The following is a 6,000-nucleotide window of genomic DNA, read 5'->3' as shown; positions in this document are numbered from 1 at the left end:
GAGAGACTGCAGGTAAGAATGCTCTCAATGGCACCCCTGTAAAAAGTTGTGAGGGCAGTAGGGGGGAGATCAGCTCTCCTCATCCGTCGAAGGAAGTGGAGGCGTTGCTGTGCTTTCTTGACTAGAGAAATGGTGTTGGTGGACCATGTGGATGATGTGCACTCCCAGGAACTTGGTGCTTTTCACAGATTCCACTGCACTGCCATTGATGGTGAGTGGGGTGTGTGTTGTCTGTTTCTAACTGAAGTCCACAGTTATTTCTTTTGTTTTATTGACATTGAGTTGAAGGTTGTTGATATCACACCAGTTGATGTGTTATTGTACCTCCTCTCTGTAGGCTGAATCGTCATCGTGGCTGATGAGGGCCACCACTGTAGTGTCATCTGCGAACTTGATGATGTGGTTCGAATTGTGCTTGGCACTACAGCCATGAGTCATCAGCGTGAAGAACAGAGGGCTCAGCACACATCCCTGTGGGACCCCGGTGTTCATGATGGTGGTCTCTGATGAGTTCTTGCCAACTCTTACTGTCTGTGGTCTGTCAGTGAGGAAGTCCAGTAACCAGTTGCATAGTGGGGTGCTGATGCCTATTTCGCCGAGTTTATTCACCAGGTGTTGGGGGATGACTGTGTTGAAGGCGGAGCTGAAGTCGATGAACAGCATCCGCATGTAACTGTTTTTGGTTTCCAGATGAGCCAGGCTTAGGTGGAGTGCTGTTGCTATGGCATCATCAGTGGAACGGTTGGGACGGTAAGCAAACTGGTATGGGTCAAGTGTAGAGTCACAGTTAGGAAGGGCAACGGGCAGAGGCAGGGACTGGTGAGTACCCCGGTGGCTGTACACCTTGAAAATAAGTACTCATGCTGAGTAAGGGTGGGGGAGACAGCCTACCTGGGGGCAGCGACAGCGGCCGGGCCTCTGGCACAAAGACCGGTCCGGTTGCTCAGAAGGGTAAGGAAAAGAAGGGGAGGGCAATTGTAATAGGGGACTCTATAGTCAGGGGGTCGGATAGGCGATTCTGTGGACGCAGACAGGAGACCCGGATGATAGTTTGCCTCCCTGGTGCCAGGGTCAGGGATGTGTCTGAACGTGTCCAAGAAATCCTGAAATGGGAGGGAGAGGAGCCTGAGGTTGTGGTGCATATAGGTACCAACGACATAGGTAAAGAAAGAGAAGAGGTCCTGAAAGAAGAATTTAGGGAGTTAGGTAGAGAGTTAAGGAGAAGGACTGGAAAGGTAACAATCTCAGGATTACTGCCTGTGCCACGCGACAGTGAGAGTAGGAATGGAGTGAGCTGGAGGATAAATGCGTGGATGAGGGACTGGTGCAGTGGGTATGGATTCAAGTTTCTGGATCATTGGGACCTCTTTTGGGGAAGATGCGACCTGTACAGAAAGGACGGGTTGCACTTGAACTCAAGGGGGACCAATATCCTGGCGGGGAGATTTGCAAAGGCTACTGGGGAGACTTTAAACTAGTATGGTTGGGGGGAGGGACTCAAATTGGGAAAGCTAGCAGTCAGTGTGTGAAGCAGGGGGCAGAGAATGGTAGCACTCTGACCCAAAATGTAGGGGAGAGAGAAGAAAAATAAAATAATCAGAGAATAAGAGAGGGTGGGTTTCTAAAATGTGTATATTTTAATGCTAGGAGCATTGTAAGAAAAGTGGATGAACTTAGAGCCTGGATTGACACCTGGAAGTATGATGTTGTGGCGATCAGTGAAACATGGTTGCAGGAGGGCTGTGATTGGAAACTAAATATTCCAGGATTTCGTTGCTTCAGGTGTGATAGAATTGGAGGGGCAAGAGGTGGAGGTGTTGCATTGCTTATCAGGGAAGATATTACAGCAGTGCTTTGGCAGGATAGATTAGAGGGCTCGTCTAGGGAGGCTATTTGGGTGGAACTGAGAAATGGGAAAGGGGTAGCAACATTTATAGGGGTGTATTATAGACCGCCAAATGGGGAGCGAGAATTGGAAGAGCAAATATGTAAGGAGATTGCAGATATTAGTAGTAAGCACAAGGTAGTGATTGTGGGAGATTTCAATTTTCCACACATAGACTGGGAAACACATTCTGTAAATGGGCTGGATGGGTTGGAGTTTGTAAAATGTGTGCAGGATAGTTTTTTGCAGCAATGCATAGGAGTACCTACTAGTGAAGGGCGGTGCTGGACCTCCTGTTAGGAAATGAGACGGGTCAGGTGGCAGAGGTATGTGTTGGGGAACAATTCGGGACCAGTGATCACAATATCATTAGTTTCAAGTAACAAGTAGAGTAGAAACAAGTAAAGTAGCTATGGAAACTATGAGGATCAAAGAAGAGGAAGTACTGACACTTTTGAGAAATATAAAAGTGGATAAGTCTTCAGGTCCAGACAGGATATTCCCTAGGGCATTGAGGGAAGTTAGTGTAGAAATAGCAGGGGCTATGGCAGAAATATTTCAAATGTCATTAGAAACGGGATTAGTGCTGGAGGATTGGCGTACTGCGCATGTTGTTCCATTGTTTAAAAAGGGGTCTAAGAGTAAACCTAGCAATTATAGACCTGTTAGTTTGACGTCAGTGGTGGGCAAATTAATGGAAAAATACTTAGAGATAATATATATATAAGCATCTGGATAAACAGGGTCTGATTAGGAACAGTCAACATGGATTTGTGCCTGGAAGGTCATGTTTAACTAATCTTCTTGAATTTTTTGAAGATGTTACTCGGGAAATTGATGAGGGTAAAGCAGTGGATGTTGTGTATATGGACTTCAGTAAGGCCTTTGACAATGTTCCTCATGGAAGGTTGGTTAAGAAGGTTCAATGGTTGGGTATTAATGGTGGAGTAGCAAGATGGATTCAACAGTGGCTGAATGGGAGATGCCAGAGGGTAATGGTGGATGGTTGTTTGTCAGGTTGGAGGCCAGTGACGAGTGGGGTGCCACAGGGATCTGTGTTGGGTCCACTGTTGTTTGTCATGTACATCAATGATCTGGATGATGTTGTGGTAAATTGGATTAGTAAGTATGCAGATGATACTACCATAGGTGGGGTTGCGGGTAATGAAGTAAAGTTTCAAAGTCTACTGAGAGATTTATGCCAGTTGGAAGAGTGGGCTGAAAGATGGCAGATGGAGTTTAATGCTGATAAGTGTGAGGTGCTACATCTTGGCAGGACAAATCAAAATAGGACGTACATGGTAAATGGTAGGGAATTGAAGAATGTAGGTGAACAGAGGGATCTGGGAAAAACTGTGCACAGTTCCCTGAAAGTGGAATCTCATGTAGATAGGGTGGTAAAGAAAGCTTTTGGTGTGCTGGCCTTTATAAATCAGAGCATTGAGTATAGAAGTTGGGATGTAATGTTAAAATTGTACAAGGCATTGGTGAGGCCAATTCTGGAGTATGGTGTACAATTTTGGTCGCCTAATTATAGGAAGGATGTCAACAAAATAGAGAGAGTACAGAGGAGATTTACTAGAATGTTGCCTGGGTTTCAGTAACTAAGTTACAGAGAAAGGTTGAACCAGTTAGGGCTTTATTCTTTGGAGCGCAGAAGGTTAAGGGAGGACTTGATAGAGGTTTTTTAAATGATGAGAGGGATAGACAGAGTTGACGTGGAAAAGCTTTTCCCACTGAGAGTAGGGAAGATTCAAACAAGGGGACATGACTTGAGAATTAAGGGACTGAAGTTTATGGGTAACATGAGGGGGAACTTCTTTGCTCAGAGAGTGGTAGCTGTGTGGAATGAGCTTCCAGTGTAGGTGGTGGAGGCAGGTTCGTTTTTATCATTTAAAAATAAATTGGATAGTTATATGGATGGGAAGGGAATGGAGGGTTATGGTCTGAGCGCAGGTATATGGGACTAGGGGAGATTATGTGTTCGGCACGGACTAGAAGTGTCGAGATGACCTGTTTCCGTGCTGTAATTGTTATATGGTTAGAGGGGAGACTGGATGTTATATGGGCCTTAACCAACCTTTCAAAGCACTTCATCATGATGGACGTGAGTGCTATGGGCCGGTAGTCGTTCAGTGTTGAGGCTGGGGAATTCTTGGGTAGCGGTATGATGGTGGTGGCTTTGAAGCATGCTGGTATGATGGCTTGGCTCAGAGAGGTGTTGTAAATGTCCGTGAGAACCTCTGTGAGTTGGTCAGCACAGTCTCTGAGCACACGCCCCGTGTTGTCAGGACCTGCAGCTTTTCTGGGGTTCACCTTGAGTAGGGTCCTCCGCACATCAGCTGGGTCCAGGTGAAGTGTTTCATGGTCTGGGCAGGGAGGGGCTTTTGTTGGTGTGGTGGTGTTGTCCTCCTCAAACCGGCTGAAGAAGGTGTTAAGTGTGTTGAGGAAGTCTGTGTTGTTCTCGCACGGTGAGGGTGTTGGCCTGTAGCCGGTGACAGACTGGATGCCGAGCTGATTGACTGACTGACTTCATCCACTTCACCACCAACTTCCATCCGGCACTCCAATACACCTGGATCATTTCCGACACTTCCCTACCATTCCTTGACCTCACCATCTCCATCGCAGGGGACAGACTTCTGACCGACATACACTACAAACCAACTGACTCCCATGGCTATCTGGACTACACGTCTTCCCACCCTGCCCCCTGTAAAGACTCCATCCCCTACTCCCAATTCCTCCGCCTACGCCGCATCTGCTCCCAGGATGAGAAGTCCCACACCAGGGCATCGGAAATGTCCTCGTTCATCAGGGAACGGGGATTCCCCTCCGCCACCATAGATGAGGCTCGCACCAGGGTCTCATCCATACCCCGCAACACTGCTCTCTCTCCCCATCCCCGCACTCACAACAAGGGCAGTCCCCCCCCTAGTCGTCACCTTTCACCCCACCAACCGGCAAATACAACACATAATCCTCCGCCATTTCCGCCACCTCCAACGTGACCCCACCACTCGCCACATCTTCCCATCTCCCCCCATGTCTGCCTTCCGTAAAGACCGCACCCTCCGCAACTCCCTTGTCAATTCTTCCCTTCCCTCATGTACCACCCCCTCCCCGGGCACTTTCCGTTGCAACCGCAAGAAATGCAACACCTGTCCCTTCACCTCCCCCCTCGACTACATTCAAGGACCCAAGCAGTTGTTCCAGGTGCGACAAAGGTTCACCTGCATCTCCTCCAACCCCATCTACTGCATCCGCTGCTCTAGATGTCAGCTGATTTACATCGGAGAGACTATGCGGAGGTTGGGCAATCGTTTCGCCGAACATCTCCGTTCAGTCCGCGATAACCTACCTGAACTCCCAGTGGCTCAGCACTTCAACTCCCCCTCCCATTCCCAATCCGACCTCTCTGTCCTAGGACTCCTCCATTGCGAGAGTGAGCAACACCGGAAATTGGAGGAACAGCACCTCATATTCCGCCTGGGTTGCTTGCATGAACGTTGAATTCTACCAATTTTGCTAGCCCTTGCTGTCTCCTCCCCTTCCTTAACCCGCGAGCTGTCTCCTCCCATCCCCCCGCCCTCGGGCTCCTCCTCCTCCCTTTTTCCTTTCTTCTTCCCCCCCCCCACCCCCTATCAGTCTGAAGAAGGGTTTCAGCCCGAAACGTCGCCTATTTCCTTCGCTCCATAGATGCTGCTGCACCCGCTGAGTTTCTCCAGCATTTTTGTGTACCTTCGATCTTCCAGTATCTGCAGTTCCTTCTTGCACACATTATTCTTAAACTGTGGCCCTTGGTTCTGGATTCCCTCAGCATCGGGAACATTATTCCTGCATCTAGCGTGTCCCTTAATAATCTTATATGTTTCTCTAAGAATCCCTCTCATCCTTCTAAATTCCAGTGAATACAAGCCCAGTCAATCAATTCTTTCATCATTTGTCAGACCCAACATCCTGGGAATTAACCTTGTGAACTTACTCATGAACGCTGCACTTCCTCAATAGCAAGAATATCCTTCCTCAAATTTGGAGACCGAAACTGCACACAATACTCCAGGTGCAGTCTCACCAGGGCCCTGTACAACTGCAGTCGGACTCCCTTGCTCCTA

This window comes from Leucoraja erinacea, unplaced genomic scaffold, assembly GCF_028641065.1.
Source record: "Leucoraja erinacea ecotype New England unplaced genomic scaffold, Leri_hhj_1 Leri_315S, whole genome shotgun sequence".
Classification (NCBI taxonomy): Eukaryota; Metazoa; Chordata; class Chondrichthyes; order Rajiformes; family Rajidae; genus Leucoraja; species Leucoraja erinaceus.
This window is presented reverse-complemented; position numbering follows the sequence as displayed.